Source organism: Canis lupus, chromosome 32, assembly GCF_048164855.1.
Source record: "Canis lupus baileyi chromosome 32, mCanLup2.hap1, whole genome shotgun sequence".
Lineage (NCBI taxonomy): Eukaryota > Metazoa > Chordata > Mammalia > Carnivora > Canidae > Canis > Canis lupus.
In genome coordinates, this window is record NC_132869.1 from 28,891,810 (window position 1) to 28,909,484 (window position 17,675).

The 17,675-nt window shown below is 43.3% G+C and overlaps 1 protein-coding gene across 1 annotated transcript in view; it reads right to left on the reverse strand.

The window, feature by feature from the left end:
• The window catches only part of RORA (RAR related orphan receptor A), a 710,690-nt gene that overhangs the window by 145,260 nt on the left and 547,755 nt on the right, over positions 1 to 17,675 (reverse strand). The gene's annotated exons all lie outside the window — the stretch shown is intronic.

A 17,675-nucleotide genomic window follows, 5' to 3' on the forward strand; every position in this document is an offset into this window, starting at 1 on the left:
AGAATACCTGCTGCAATTTTTTCACCTCCCCACCCAAGCAAGTTTATCTTTGCTCTGAAACCATCAGCAGCACTTTGCATTTCTTTTCCATGCCACATTGAAAAGAAATAAAAATCAAGTGCTATACATATCATTTAAATGCATAAACAATTACATCATAGTCCATTTCCCCCTTAAACCTTTCATGCTTGTTTTCCTGTCTTAGAATAACACTTAAAAGTCATCAAAGTGCCTACAGTACCAGCAGCCCTTCATGTCGGGGTTGGGGGGAGCACTGGGGACATCACATCTTTGCTCTACGATGGATGTCCACATAATTTCTTGGAACAAGGCTTCCAGCGGATAACCCTGTGAGTTGGAGGAAACTTCCTTTCGCTCAGATACTGTCAGGACCAATGTGCCTTTCAGGAGATTGTCTGTGAGATTCTGAACATTGAAACTGTAAAAAAAATTGAGCTGGACAGATCCTTGCCACCACTTTTTCTGCTAAATATAGATAAGTTGTCATCGGGTTGCACAAGCAATTTCCAGCTACAGCTCCTCAGGAAGGGAGGCAGGCACTGGGGCTCATGTCTCTGGCAGTTAAACTGCATAAAGAGGAGTGGACCCTGACTCAGAGATTATGAGGCGTAAAGGAAGGGGGCAGAAAGGAAATTGGAGAAAGGTATCTTAGCTTTGGTTAAAAATAATGGTTTACTGGGGGATCTGCAGCAAGGGATGGTATAGGTTCTCATTAAGCATCAATAACTTTGAAGAAAAGGTACGTAGTAGGAGCTCTACCTGAGTCTGCACTCAGGGCTCCCCTTCCACTATCACTTCGGGAAAACAACAGTGGGAAGAGACTGTGAGATACACAGAGTCCTGAGTTTGGATCCCACCTTAAGCTGACCCTGTGTTTGATCTGGAGTTACTTCAGTGCTCTGAGCCTCAGCGTCCTTATGCATAAGATGTAGGTAAAATAATATCTCTCTTGCAGGATTACTAGGATGAATATTAGGACTGAAGTACATGGCACTATTAATACTCAGTACTCATCCCTTTCTTGGTATTCTTCTCCTTCTTCCCTTTCAGGCAAGTTATTTAAGCTTCCCTGAACTCCAGTTGTTTCTCTCTTAGCAAGTCCTATGGGTCGTACCTCTAAAATATAACCAGAACTTAGCCAGTTCTATTTCCGCTGCTACCAGGCCAATACAAGCCATTGTCATCTCTTGCCAGGCCACTGTAATAGCTTCCTGACTGGTTTCTCTCCCTCTGGTTGTTTGTGTGTGTGTGTGTTTTAATTTAAAGATTTTTATTTATCATTTTTATTTTATTATTTATTTTAAAAAATATTTTATTTATTTATGAGAGAGACAGAGAGAGAGAGGCAGAGACGCAGGCAGAGGGAGAAGCAGGCTCCATGCAGGGAGCCCGATACAGGACTCGATCCTGGGACCCCAGGATCACGCCCTGGGCTGATGGCAGGTGCCAAACCACTGAGCCACCCAGGGATCCCTTTTTATTTTATTTTTATTTTATTTTATTTTATTTTTTAAATTTATTTTATTTATTTATGATAGGCACACAGTGAGAGAGAGAGGCAGAGACATAGGCAGAGGGAGAAGCAGGCTCCATGCACCAGGAGCCCGATGTGGGATTCGATCCTGGGTCTCCAGGATCGCACCCTGGGCCAAAGGCAGGTGCCAAACCACTGCGCCACCCAGGGATCCCCTATTTTATTTTTAAAAAGATTTTTATTTATTTATTTATTTTTTTAGAGACAGAGAGCAGGTAAGGAGAGGGGCAGCAGGAGAGAGAAAACCTCAAGCCGATTCCACACTCTGTGTGGCGCTGAGCCAGAGGCAGGGCTTGATCTCTTGACCCTGAGATCAGGACCTGAGCTGAAATCAAGAGTTGGATGCTTAAACCACTGAGCTACCCAGATGCCACTCCCTCTTTTTATTTTATTAAAAAAAAAATTTTTTTTTAAATTTATTTTGAGAGAGAGAGAGCACGAGCAAGGGAGGTGCAGAGAGAGAGGGAAAATCTCAAGCAGACTCCCTGGGGACAGTGGAGTCTGCCGCAGGGCTTCCTGTCAGGACTGTGAGATCGTGACCTGAGCTGAAATCAAGAGCTGGCCAAGTAACCGACTGCACCACCTAGGTGCCCCTCTCCCTCTGTTTCTAAACATTGTACAATCTGTCTCTGCCCAGCAGGTAGAGAGAACCTAAAAAAAACAAAAAAGTAAGTTAAATCTTGCCACTCTCCTATCTAAAACCCTCCAAGTGCCTTCTCACTGCACTTAGAATAAAATCCAAGCTTCTCACCACCGACTTTGATGCTCATGCGATCTAGCCCCTGCTTATCTTTTTCTTCTTTGACTCCATCTGCTATCATTTTCTTCTTCTATTAATATTTTCCAACCGTACTGGCCTAATTTCACTTCCCAGAACACATCAAGTTTATTTCTACCTTGGGGACTTTGCTTTTGCTGTTTCCATAGCTTGGAAGAAATTTATTCCAGATTCTGCAGTGGTTGAAACCTTTCCAACTGCTTGGTTAAATGGTCCCTCCTAAAATTTATCTTCCCTGACCTGGTGTCTATTGTAGCCTATTTTATTTTCTTCATAGCACTTATCCATACCTAAAATTATTTCAAATTTTGCTTTACTATTTTCCACATGGGAATGTAAACTCCATGAAGGTGGAGGACTATGTATTTTTACCCCCAAATAAGCCTAGAACAATGTATGGTGCAGCGTAGGTACTCAGAAATCACTTGGTGAATGAATTCTAAATGAATATGTAAAATAAGGTAATAATATTTTCCTGAAGGTTTGTGACTGAATTTGAAAATCTTTCTATGTTTCTAAGATTCTATGATTCCTTGAACAGAAATTCTGAATACTAGAATACTTTTAAAGAAATGCAGTTAGAAAATTTTCAAATACTTAACATAGAAAAAAATATATTAGGTTTACCAGATTGAGGCACTCTAGGTATCTAGGTATCTGCTTTTTTTAAACAACAACAACAACATTTTATGTACTTATTTGAGAATGAGAAAGAATGAGACAGGGGAGTGGCACAGGAGGAGGGAGAAGCAGGCTCCCCACTGAGCAGGAAGCCTGATGCAGGACTCCATCCCAGGACCCTGGGATCATGATCTGAGCCAAAGGCAGGCGCTGAACCAAATGAGCTACCCAGACACCCCTGGGTATCTTCTTTAATGAAAAAAAAATAAGAAGGACTTATAATTTGCATGTAGAGTATTTGTATGTAAAGGGATCCTTTTAAACTATTTAAAAAGTGTGTTCCTTTAAGCAGCATTTAGATTTTTCTGAACAATCCTATTTACAGTTGGCTTAGCGCATCCTTTCTTCACAGATCTTGAAAGGGAATGTGATCCCACAGCATAACACATCTGCTAAAAGAAATGGCTCCAGTAAGCTCAGGCTGTGTGACTTGCATTTCTTCAGCTCAGGGAGGTAGTCATTCAATTGTGCTCTGTGCAGAGCAGGCCCCTTCCGGGTCTATGCTGTAAGAGGGGCAGTGTGCAAACCGGATCACATCCTAGGGAAGGAACTGGAAACCGTGTTCCGGAGAAGAAAGTGGAAAGGCCCAAATAAAAGAAGAGAGGGGATTGTAAAGGCTGATAGTCAAATATTCAAAGTTCCTCATAAAAAGGCGGATTCTGGGCAGCACGGGTCATGGGGCAAATCTAGAACCCATGAATAGAAGCTACGGGGAAGCAGATTTTGACTCAGTACATGAGACTTTCTAACAGTCTGGCCTTCTATGTAAAGCAAAAGCCTGCCTGGAAATATACCGAGCAGGTGCCATCACTGGAGGATTAAATTTGGGGCAGGCAGAGGAGCAAGGATTCCTTACTGTAGGTGGGCAGCATGTACGCTTCTAGCAAGCTCTCACGGAATTCTCTTCACACATTCTAGCCTGGCTAGCAGGGCCTAATACTATGTGATTTGCATCACATAGCGTTCTTTCTAATAAGTAACATATGGGATATGATGAGTGCTGTTTAAATAATGACTCAGGCCCAGAACGCTTGGAACTTCAGAAGTTAACCTAGAGTCTCATAGATCCATGATTTTATATTCTGACCTGGCAGCAAATTACTAGCTATTTCTGCCCAAGAGACTTCTTATCTGGAAGGCTGAAGCAGGCTACTACTTACTCTTCTTGTCTTCTTGATAAACGACAGGTTGTATTCCAAAAATAACTCTGGGTTTAGGGATAGACAATAAGACTGGAGAGTTTGGGGTTGAATGAGCTCACCTTTCACTTTGTAGCCCAAGAACTCTCTGTTATTTTTACCTATCCCTTCTGGCAGGGGTGGCTGGTAACTCCAGGCAGAGGCTGACCCTCCTCAGCAACACCCCCAGTCTGACCTCTCTTTTTTTTCCCCCTTCTTTCCTTCCTTTGCCTTTCTTTAGAATCCCTATGAGCCTTTGCATGCTTAGCATGAAAATGAGCCCATTTTATTTTTGGAACCCACAGAGGCAGCCCTGAGGGGAGTTATTGTGTTGCTTTTAGCAGCTAAACAAAAAGGTGTGAAATCATTTGCTGGCTGTTCTGAGAATGGGAACAAATAAATAAATAAACTGAGAAGGAAGGTTCAGGACAGTGTGGCAACTTGGACAGAACCTCATGACGGGCTTCTCTGAGACTTATTAGTAACCAAAGTGGCTGCAGGAATGTCTGTGCATTTCTCTCACCTTCCCAGAAAGTTACTAGAATAGCAGGGAAGCCACTGGGATTTTTTTTTTATGGACATATTGTGAAATCCTACTTCCGTGTTGCTTTGAAAAGTACACAAGCATGGGACTAGTTTGAAAAAATTCCGTAAAGCCCTTTGTAACATTCCCTGTGCGGGGAGGATGAGGGAAGAAGAGGAGACAATTCACTAAGCTTTTCTAAGAACTGGGGACACCCACAGAATGCTTCTTTGGACACCCATTTAAGTCACTACAGGACTTTAACAATTTAATCACCTAACAGTGGTAAGAGACAAAGACCTCCAACAACAAAGACTTCTCGTGAATCTTGAGGTTTTGGCCTAATGCTGATAACAGTGGTTGGGAGCTACCTCCTGTTTGGGGGTGCTGGGGACCCCAGGTACTTGTCTTCTTGGAAGAACATCATATTTTGAAATATCTCTTCATTAGCAGGTGCAACTTCATTTTCCATGGGCATCTTTGATACAGGTTTCTCTTTTTTCTTACGTATTTACTTATTTTTGTCATCTTTTTTAACCTACAAAATACACAGAGCACATAAAAATGCAGAGACTTGGTCAATGCACATCACTATTTCAAAGATTTTGCCATCACTGTTTGGGCTCTTTTTAAAAGAAACGAAATGTATGGTTGTGCCTGGTCTCAGCTTCTTTCCACCGGTTTCTCAACAGGCAAACTCTGATCTGTAGCTTATGTGTCTTTCCATCCTTGGCCTTTATGCAGGCCATATAGCAGCTTGGCTTAACAAATGTGGCCTTTGGAGTATTTAGGCAACCCGGCTTTTGTGACTGGTGGGCATCACTGTGCCATGGGGAGTCACTGGGCCTGGCTTATTCAGGTGCTTAAGCCTCTTTATTTCTAGCATTCAGAGCAGAATGATGGTATGGTCAAACACCAAGATGAGACAGAGCTTTTTAAAGCACTATTTTTTTAAAGCACTATTTAATTGATTAATTCATAAAACAGATAATACTGACTGCCCACTTATTGCCAAGGACTAGCCAACCCCTAGCCAACCCCTAGTCCTGCCTCAGGCTCCACGCTCACTGGGTAGTCTCTTGGGGATTCTCTTTCTCCCCCACCCCTGTCCCTCCCCCTGCTAATAAATAAATAAATAAACCTTAAAATAAGAGAGAGAGAAAGATGCATGGATCTCCAAGGATCCATGTAAAGTTTGTTTCTATGAGAGAAACCCATTGTTTCTTTCCCAGTCCTCTTCCCCTCAATGCAATAAAATGTTCAGTGAAAGAGATTTTTAGGGACACCTGGGTGGCTCAGCGGTTGAACATCTGCCTTTGGCGTGATCCTGGAGTCCCGGGATTGAGTCCTGCATCGGGCTCCCTGCATGGAGCCTGCTTCTCCCTCTGCCTATGTCTCTACCTCTCTCTCATGAATAAATAAATAAAATCTTAAAAAAAGAGATTTTGAAAAATCAAGTAAGAGATGCGTTTCACATACATGTGTATGTGTGCACATATACGTATATACATATATACGTATATGTGCATATATGTGTATACATACGTAGAAACATGTACCTACTGTATAAAAGACATCAGATGAACTGAAATGAATCAGTAGAGTACAGAATTTCAGAGCCAGGGGTGACTGGACACACAGCCTGGGTGTCTTCCCCTTATACTCTCAAACCCTGGAGCTCTCAAAAATCCAGGCAAGGTCCTAGCCTTTCCATATGATGTGGGGAAAGTGCATTGAAAGGCATCTCAAAGGACAGAGGGAGCTAATCTGACATCAGAGCTGAGAGCTGAGTTTATGTGTTTTGGTTTTACACTACAGGTTATACAGCACATGATTTGCATGCGGGGGTGTATTCTGAAGCCATAGTTTATCACACCTCCACCAAAGTTGCCCCGATGCTCTTTTCCCTTATTTCCAACTAGCAAACTCCTACTCCTTTCTTTAGATTCTATTTAAATGTCACTTTATCTGGGGAGTCTTCTCTGACCACCAGGGAGGATCATTTTTTTCTCCTGGACCTCAATCTCTCTCCAGATAATATCTCTATTATATCACGTATCTCATGGTCTTACATGGCACTGAACCGGAATACAACCAAGTAGACCTCTTGGTATCACTTTTGAATCCCCACTGATCTGCAAGATATATGGATGGCTCCTTTGCTGAATAAATCCTGAGTATGTGAGTAATAGAGGGAAACTTAGAAGTGGACATATAGCTTCAGAAAGAGCAGAACTCCAAGCCCCCCAATGGTGGCACCAGTCTCCCCCAACAGCTTTGCTATTGGTGACCATTTGTTTTGCCCCTTTTACCTATTTTGAATAAGAACCCAGTGCTCCCCAGAAGTAAAAGCAGTGTAATAGTCATTTGTTTGTTTATTTCTTCCCCACGCCAAGACCCAGAGTGACAAGTCTGGATTGCACATGGGGCGTGGGCATCAGAAACTGGGAGTCTCACCCTGCCCGGCCTGTCTGGCTCGTATGCTTGGGCAAGTCACATAGCTCCTGTGGGACTCTGTTTCCTCACCCAGTGGTAATGACTGGCTTCACAGGGTGGCTGCAAAGCTTAATTAAGGATTGAGAAGGAGGCAGAAAATACAAAGTGCTTCATACACGCAAAGAATTTTCTTCTCATATTTATTTTTGGGCTCAGGAACCTGTGGTAGGAAGTATTTATGACCTAGAAGAAGAGCCCAACAAAAAAAATGTAACTACTCTTCTCATTCTAAAATGGTTCCCTTGGTACCAATGGGCACATGGACCATACATTTATTTATTTTATTCTAGTATATTCTGTGGCAAGTTTCTGTGTACAGCTTGCTACCTTAACTACAAGGACTTTCTCCCTGATTCCTTTATGCTCAGATGGGTTGTGATGCTGCCAGCTTTTACCCCAGTCTCTATACTCTCAAACCTGTGCAATGAGGTTCACAGATGGGACGCAAAAGTTTGTGAGCAAACTCACAGGGGAGGGTTCCCTGAGTACAAACACAGGGACTTCAAAGCCCTGCACAAGTGACCTCCCAACTTGGCTGGGCTCCGTGATGCCCACCCCTGTCCTCAGCACCTGGAGACCCGGCAGGTTCAGGGTTTCCTTCACCACCAGAGCTTCAGCTTTGTTGTGATCCGATGGCTGAACAGTTGAGCAAAAGGACAACTGATCCTGAGGCGAGAGTGAGAAGGTGAGAGAGAGAGAGAGAGAGAGAGAGAGAGAGAGAGAAAAGCAAATCCAACAAGTGGTTTGATACTGCCTTAAAAAGCCCTATTATTACTATTACCTTTTAGAGGCTGTCCCTACACTAGGGATGTTCCAAGATCAAAACTGTTGAGACAGAGAAAACAAATGCATGTGCTGTGTTCGTTGCTGAGTGAGGAATACAGGCCACAAGGTGCCCATTATTGACACAGCACCTCCTCTGTACCCTCATCCTGCCCCAGCTGTCTTCAGAATCCCTGGCATCACACCCCAGAGGCAGTCAGTCAGTCCAGCCACGTGGATCAGATGAGGAGGAGGAAGTGTGAGGCAGTTATTGCAGGTTGCCTGGCCAGGTGTGGCGATGGCTGTGGAAAGGTGTGGGGCCACCAGGGCTTATATAAGGAGGAGAGAGAACATGGGCCAAAGGGGAAGATGTAATGTTGACTTTGATTGGCTAACTTAGCATGAGGCCCACTGAGGTGGGGCGGGAGGACCGACTTTGAAAGCATGACAAGGTCTCACTTGTATGCAGTACAAAGGTGCCTTCCAGATAGAGCACTGAAAAATGTGGGGATGAATGGAAAATGTGAAAAACCACATGCTACTTTAAACATTTACAAACATTAAAGAAGGCTGCTATTAGTAGAATATGATATCTATCCTAATTACATCAAAGTTAGATGCGCTGTTAAAACCATTACTCAACTTCATTTAAAAATCACTTGAAGAAAATGCAAAAATAATTTTTGCAACTTTAACCTTAGGTGCCCGCAGGTCACTTTCGCAGGAAAATGTGGCTATTGGAAACGTTGGACAGATTTTTTTTTTAAACCAAAGCATTATAACTTGTCTCCCACATGCCTAGAGTAAAATTTTCTATAGAAGCACTATTGTAGAAAAATGCCACATGCTAAGGATTGAATGCAGAGACCAGCTAATCACAACACATGAAAGCAAATGTAGGGACGCCTGGGTGGCTCAGTGGTTGAGCATCTGCCTTCAGCTCAGGGTGTGATCCTGGAGTCCCAGGATTGGATCGAGTCCCATATTAGACCCCCCACGGGGAAGTCCCTCTGGCTATGTCTGTCTCTCTGATGAATAAATAAATAAATAAATAAATAAATAAATAAATAAATAAATAAATAGAAAGCACATGTAGTGTGTTTTGAGTGGTGCAAATACATTGGAATCTGTCTATCATGAATTATGGACTTAACAATCCTTTCAAAAATAGCCTTTTGGAAAGAGAACCTCTTACTAATGAAACCTCTCAGTTTCATTAGGGGTTAATTTTATATATGTTAATGATGGAAACAAACGACAATATGGAAATATCCCTTTAATTCTAAGCACTCCCTTTTTTTGGGGGGGGGCAGGGGAGCTTTCAGTGATTGCATATGTATCTTATATTTAACACATGGGAGATGAAAAGCAGTGTCAAGTAATTCTAGCACATAACCTGGTACTCAACCACCCAGCTGTTAAAGGAGTCCAAATGAATCGTTAGCTACAAAAGAGAAGTTTCTCAATCCACATCCCACTCTGAGGTCAACTCTCATCACAGGTGCACTTGGCTATGAGGCACTTGTAATATCAGAAGCAGAGAGGGCTGCCAAGTTCAAGTTGCCATGACTCTGAACATAGTTTAACATTCCACTCCAAGCCAGAGCCCGTAACTCCAGCGGCTGTTCTGATGAGGTCCCTTCTTGGTACCACTCTGGCTCACACCCACTGGCTACAGTGATGCAGCAGGTGAAGGACTTAAGTGTCACTAAGTTGGTTTCCAATTGCTTCCAGGAAAAAAAAAAATCCATGGCATATACAATTCTTGCACCCGACACCTGGCAAATTTCCCCTGTATTCAGAGGCCACAAAGACAGGATTTGACCATTGCTGTCACAGCCTTAAGTGCTGCCTCCCACACTTTGAGGGGGCCTCAAGACCCAGACACCTGGGGACATTATCATGTTGGAGACTAGGAATAGGAAAACACTCTACGCCTATATGAAAACTTTGCCAAGCATCTCAGTCCTGACATGCCATTTCTTAGCTCTTCCAACTTCAGAACATTCTGTCTTAGGCACTGTCAGTCAACTCCACATCATATGCTGGTTTTATGGTGTTGATACACATGTACCAGAAAGGAGTCCAAAAGGAAGGACTCACCACCAACTGCTGTCTCCTGTAAATGCCTCTCCCCTGCTTTGCCCCTCGGCATTTTCTCCATGTGTTGTTCTTGGGCTGTCTGATTTGGCCTGAGCTGAAGTTCCACGAATATTCAAATAATAGGGCACCTGGGTGGAGGCTCAGTGGTTGAGCATCTGCCTTTGGCTCAGGTGGTGATTCCGGGGATCCTGAGATCAAGTCCTACGTCAGGCTCCCCAGCAGGAAGCCTGCTTCCCCCTCCAGCCTATGTCTCTCTCTGCCTCTCTCATGAATAACTTTTTAAAAATTGCAATAATAAACAACAGTGCTAATTACCAATAGCTCCTCAAAAAGGCAATAAATGAGCAAACTCACCTTTGCTTGGCCTTTGCTTGTTTCTTTGGCGATTGAAAGGTCAGAATGCTAGTGTCCTTTTTTGTGGCATCACGTATGTTGACCTTTCATCCCCTCGCGGGGTTCAATCTCTTCAAATGGGGAAAAAAAAATCAATCTAGACACTTTCCGCCACACACTTTTGGGTTGTGTCTTCCAAGTGACACACTTTGGGAGGTAAGCACAAGTCATGGTAACTGGCCACATCCTTTATCTGTGGAGTCCTAAGAGTTAGCAGAACTTGATCTTTGTGATGAAATGGCCTTTAGAAGTGGGTATGGCCAAGTTCAGAACGCGAGCATCATTACTGAGCAAGAGCGCTTTCCTTTTAAACAGAGAAACCAACAGCCGTGCACTACAAGGCTTGAAAAAAAGTGGAGCTACCGCAAAACAAACAAATATTCAGCTCAGTTTCAGGAAGTTTGGAGAGGATCAAACGAGCCTTTCTCGATTGAAGTTGTTGGGGAACATTTATGCTTACTTCAGCCTTAGTTCCTATTTATGCTGCCGGCTTTTATACATCGACCTCAGGAGGGCATTCCAACTTCAGGTTACTCACAAAGTGTCTTCAGAAAAGGAAGCCTGGAAATCCCACCCCCAGCATAGGGGAGGGGAAGCTCTCAACTCTGAGCTTGTTTCCAGACCACAGCTCTGGCCTTGAGGCGAGGAGATCTCAAAAATCGGAGAGGAATTCCACAGAGAGGGGGTGAGAAAGATTTCTCATGGTGTGAACATGCCTGTGAGGAGAATGCCTTCTCTTGTGAGCGAAACCAGGAGACGAGAGAGTCTATTTGTGGAGCCCCAGCGAAGGTTTCCACTCAGAAGGAGCTCAATTTTCTGCCAGCCCCTGGGGAGGAGGATTTGGGACACTGTTGAATGCTCAAGCCAGTTGTCTTCCAGAACAAAGGAGGAACTACGCCAGCTCTTTGCAAACGATAGTCTTGTTTTATAAACCTATTTCTTTTCGGGTCTTAGTGTCAGTCACTTATCACAATGTTTTGGTTGGTGTTTTTAAGCCCCATTTGGTAGATGAGAAAATTGAGGCCCAGAGCTTAAGTCCCAAGGGACACAACAAATATAGGACACGGAAAAGCTGGGATCTGGGATGCCTGGGTGGTTAAGCACCTGCCTTTGGCTCAGGATCCAGCCCTGAGTCTGGCTCCCTGCCCAGCAGGGAGCCTGCTTCTCCCTCTCCCTCTGCTGCTCCCCCTGCTTGTGCTCTCTCTCCCTCTCTCTGTCAAATAAATAAATAAATAAGATCTTCAAAAAAGAAAAAAAAGAAAAGCTGAGATTCAAACCTCGGGTCTTTGAGCCCCTTAATATCTGAGTTCCAACATGCCACATCGGCTCCTAACATCATTCTTCCTAATAACCCATATTATTATTTGGTGAGAAGGGAGAGAGATTTTTGGAGAATACTAAAGAATTTCGGTGAGAGAGTGGGCCCACGGTAGAGGGAAATGTCATCACTTTGGTTGTTGTTACCCTGCCCTCATCCTTTCCTGAGACTATACAGAGGTTTCCTCTTAAAACCTGCATGTTGGAACTTGCTGGTCAAATTTAAGACCAGCAAGGTCACATCCTGCATATGGTGCAAGCTCACGTCAGAGAAGCCAAAGAGGAGGAAGCTGCTGGTTCTAGGAGTGTCAAGTCTGAAAGATGCTCACGCCTAAACACATAAACGCCGCATGACACCTGCACCTGGAGAGAGTCTCAGGAAGGTCATCTGCACTTCAGCGAGAACAAGTCTTCCTATTTAGCTATTTCCTACTACGCACACGCCTAGCTACACAGATATCTACTTGGCTTCCTCTGGGGCTTAGGAAAAGCCTCCTAACCTGTGTGGAACAGCCTCCCTTTTTTCATCATGATAGGACAGATTCTGACTGTACAAAACGTGCAACTATTCTATGGCACAACACTGATGTGCGTCCTCCCTACCTCACCCTCCTTCCCCCATAACATCGATAGCCTCAGGCACACGAGAACGCTTCCACTCCAGGAGGCTTCTGGGAGCAGCAGCTTTCTGAACACTCCTCCCACCCTAATCTTTTTTAAAGTTGGTACAACATGTCCATGAAGTCGACTCTCCCTTCCAGAGTTTTGAACAGCCATTTTAGTCACCTAAATCTGAGAGAGATAAATTTATAATCCACTTTAGGTTTATGTGGGGAACCATAAATATCAGGCTTGAGCCCTGAGGGCTAGAATTTCATGGGCCATTAAGCATGTCACCAGGTGGAAAGCTGTCAATAGCTGGATGTGAGTTATACTCAGATAACCACAGTCGGCCTGGCTTAAGAAAGTGTAACCCTGATCAGAGAGGGGTGTCTTTCTGCCCGCCTCCATCTCTCCGCTCACCAATTTTCCCCTCCCTCCTCTGCACTCGTTTCTTGTTAGGTCTTTAGACTTGTCCCCGTGCTAGAAAGCAGGCCGCCTTTCTCTTGCCTAGACTGAAAGGCGAGGTGACATACAGAAAGAACAGGAGATTTGCAGGGAGGCAGACCTGGATTGAAAATGTCTGTTTTTCCATTTGTAGCTATGAAATGATGCACAAGTTACTTAACCCACCTTAGCTTCAGTTTTTCCAATTGTAAAATTATTAAAGATCGTTAATAGCATAAAAAAGGTATAAGTAGGGTCACTAGGAAGAGATTATAGGGAGATGGTCAATGGGGAGAGATTATAGGGAGCTAGAATTCCTGCTTAGTAGACAGGAGAACTTTCTAAAAACCAGTTGGGCTGCAGTGAAAAGAAATGAAGAAGAAGAAGTTAATACCCCCCGTTTCAGGTTTTGTGCCTAAGCTGGACGCTGGGTAGAGGGTCCTGGGAATACAAGGGAATCTAGCCTGGCTACTTCTTGAAATTTCCCTGCTAATCTTGCAATTCGATGATTCTATGATTTGCATATGTGTCCTTCCAGAAAAGCCATGATAAATCTTCTCAAAATCCCCAATAGAGAATAAAAGTAAAGTGACATTATTTTTTCTCAAATTCATTTTCCTTCTAGAAAACTAATCCTTCCCATGTTTTTTCTCTCCATTCAATTAGTTGGTACCGAATCTCATTTCCACTGAGCGCACAGAACACCTTTAACCATTGTGAAACACTTAACATTTAACACAAACCACATGGCCATAAGTTTTCATTACTTCCCACTACACAAATAGTTCCATTTTTAGAAAAATCAAAATTCTCTCTGCTGCCTCTTGCTCTCCTTCTCTCCATTGTTTCTGTTTGACCAGCTCGGCAGTACTCTCCCATCCTGCCCTCTTGCTGTCTGAGCCCGTGGCACCTGCCAATAAAAGTGATGACAGACTTTAATGTTCACGCAGGTTTCCAACAACAGAGTTCACTTCATAATCACCAGAGTTCAGCTGGTAAGCCTGATCTGAGTGACATTGGATTTTTTACCTGAGATGTTACACTGTGGGCTTTCATTTCTACAGGTTATGAACCACTTTGAAAGTGAATTTTTTAGCTTGCTAGGGGCAATGACCTATGAGCCTGCAGACAAATCCCAACTGATTGGGCAAAGCCCAAACCCTTGTTAGAGTGCTTGAGTTTGCTTGGAAAATTGGCTGCCACGTATGAGTCATAGACACAGGGTCGACCTTTGGAAGACTGTGTGTGTGTGTGTGTGTGTGTGTGTGTATTTGAACATGCCTGGCACATGAAGCAAATCATAAGCGTACCCTGCAAACAGTAACTTCTGTTTGGCCTAGGTGAACATAAGGGCAGCCTTACATCAGAGGAGGGCCCCAGAAGATGAAGGCCATCATGCATAGGAAGGGACGGGAGTGCCAAGGCCGGGACTGCCATCCTCACCCTGCTTACAAAATGACTGTCGTCGCTGCCTGCCCATTGATCAGTCACATTCTGGGGAAGCAGAGGCTTGCACCCACAGATCTTACTTATTCAACTAGGTACTGTTATCCCCATTTTACAGAGGAAGCTCAGAAAGGTTAAGTAGCCTGCTCACAGTCACATTACTGTGACAGAATGTGACCCCATGATGATGCTCTTCGGCCTCTGGATTTTTCATTACACCCTAATTCTTTTGGTGCAGGGTCTGACTATATCTGCCTATCAGACCATGTTTTATCTACCTGGTCTTATTTCCCCCCCCTTTTTTTTTTTGCCTCTGATAGTATATTTCTTGCTATTTGTAGCCAGATCCTCCCTTTCCAAATTGGCTCTCTTTTTTGCCTAATAATGTAATTTATGTTTCAAATACCCTAGGGCAATACTTTTCATGTTCAACTTTTTTTTTAAGATTCTATTTATTTATTCATGAGAGACACAGAGAAAGAGAGGCAGAGACCCAGGCAGAGGGAGAGGCAGGCTCCCTGCGGGGAGCCTGATGCAGGACTCCATCCCAGGACCCCAGGATCTTGACCTGAGCCAAAGGCAGATGCTCAACCACTGAGCCACCCAGGTGCCCCGTGTTCAAATTTTCAAAACTACAAAGAACTTGAGGGACAGTTAAAATCCTAATGAGAGCATGAGTTCTACCAGGAGAACCCTGAGGTTGGCAGCCAGCACTTAAGATGAAGAAGTGGCTTCCCGTCTTCTCCTATGAAAGCTGCCTTTCATAGTTGGGATTTAGAATGCCTATCATTTTAATCAAAGTAGCTACTGAATGCAGACTTGTTGATCAAGGTTTCTCACAGGCTAAAGACAGAGAAGTCTTATTTCTTCCCTTTGCAAATAAAGATTCCAATCATTTCACACCGAAATTTGGATAATACAACACTTTAGATTTACATGTCTGATGGTATAGTTAATGTTCTGTTTCGAAGGTAGCATTTTGTAAGAGGAAGATTTATTTTTACCCTTGACACAATTTGAATTTAACAAACACATTTTCTCCATATTTATTTCCACTGAAACTTTATGGCTAGAATCAAGCATCAAAAACAAAGAAGCAGGCAGGCAAACGAGTGAACAAAAAAACCTACCCCAGTTTTTCTTGCCCATGTAGCTAGAACCTATGCTCTCTGAGGTGACAAAGGCTGTGTGCTTTGTTACAGTAGGCTGAAAAATGGCTCCTCCTCCCCCTAAGATGGCCACATCCTAATCCCCGGAACCTGTCATTATGTTATTTTAGATGGCAAGAGGGACTCTGCAGATGTGATTAAGTTAAGGACCTTGAGATGGACAGATTATTCTGGATTATCCTGGTGGGTCCAATGTAATCACAAGGGTCCTTAGAAGAGAGAGGCAGGAGGGTCAGAGACACAGAGGCAAAGTGATTATGGAAGCAAAGGGACAGAGAGAGAGAGGCTGGAAGATGCTACGTTGCTGGCTTTGGGGATGGAGAGAAGCACCACGAGGAAACACATACAGGTGGATCTACAGCTAGGAGTTAGGAAGTAGTAGAGCCTCTCAAAGGAACTAGCCCTACCAACATCCAGATTCTAGCCCAGTAAAACTGATTTGGGGCTTTTGAACTCCAGAACTTCAAGAGAATAAATTTGTGTTGTTTAGAGCCTCATGTTTGTGATAATTTATTATAGAGGCACTAGGAAATTAAAGAACTTGCTTCCTATTTATTGCAGCTTTCATGACCAGCGTAGTGCTTGGCATATAATATGGACCCATAAATTAATATTTACTGAATGGACTGAAAATATAAAGGAAGGATATCATGAAAATATAATGTACCCAATTGATGGCAACATTTGTGGGTTTAAAAAAACTCCTGATTTCCAAGGATGAGAAAAACTTTTTTTTCTTTTTAAGGCTCAGCTGAGTGTATGATTGCCCAGTTATCCCTGACTTGGCCCCAGAATTTAGGCAGCTTTGTATTAGCTCTTCAGGGCTAGCGAGCTCTTTCCCGGCAGCAGGTGGAAGAGACCAGAGGGCATGATAAAAAGCATTTAGAGGCAATTCCTTTATGAATACCTATTTAGTGCTTTCAGGGACTCAAATACTAGGGAGGTGGGAAGGAAGAAGAGGTGGTGTCCATACCATGCAACACAAGCAAATACCAGCACATTGAAGAATGCCTGGAATATAGCAGGCACTCAACAAGTAAATGGTAGAATGACTGACATTCAGAGCCGGTGTGGAAATGTGACCACCCCCCACACCCCCTTCCCCAAGCCTTCCACAGTGGAAGTCAGTCTCCCATCACCTCTGCATTCTGTGCTTCCCTGGATGTTAATTTCAATCAGATTTTACTCAAATAAACTAAACAGGCACAAAGGAGAGAACCCTCCAACCTCAGACACAGACGCATCCACCACACATATTTTGGCTACAGAGACTGCAGACCATGACAATATGCCTCACCTTTGCTGGGACTCCCTCACTTGTTCAGTCCTTACGGGTCTTTTAATTTAAAGAAAAAAGAAATTAAGCTGTTCTGGCTGATTGAAGAATAGTTTCCCCAAGGAACATATTAACACTTAATGGTTATATTAGTGATTTACAGTAACTTCTCATTCAGGATTCTTTTCGACTCATCGTAGAGGTAAAATCAATACCTTCTCCAAAGTGGAGAAATTTAGGTGATTCATCTCTGAGATTCAGGAACAAAGAAAAATTAATGATAAAGACCGAAAATAACTCCAGTTCTCCCCATTCAGGGTCTAATTGACTCTGAATCATAATTTCAGAAGGCAGAGACCTTGGGGATCACCTAGTCCTGTTTCCTCACTTTGCAGATGAGGTCCGGCTAGCTGGTAGACAGCAGACCCAGGTTCTGAGTCCCAGATTCAGTGTGCATCCCCAACTGCCTTGCTGCATTAGACGATGGTATAGAGAGTCGGGAGGCACACAAAACTAAACAGACACCAATCTTGCTGGCAAGGTGTTTACAATCTAGCAGAGATAGTCCATAAAAAATTATGACACAAAGTCAACAGTGATAAGTTGAACATCAGAATTATAGATGAAAAAGGAATCTTTAAATCACTGACCCTTGAGATTTCTTTTTTTCATTTTTTTTATAATGGTAATCAAACTTGTTTAATAGTGAAATTATTCCTGTCTTTCAAGATTCCTTGAAACTAAGTATTTGCACTATAATTTATTTAAAGGATTTCACAACGTATCCTATTTGAGTATCTGATTTGAAAACAAATAAACAACCAAGTCAGACCACACAATGCACATTGAATGAGATCTTCTGGGCAGGTATCTTCCCGTCTGCCCAGGCAAGCCAAACCAAATGAGGCACTGGGTCGAAAAGGAAGGAAGAGTAAAGGATAAATCCATTGA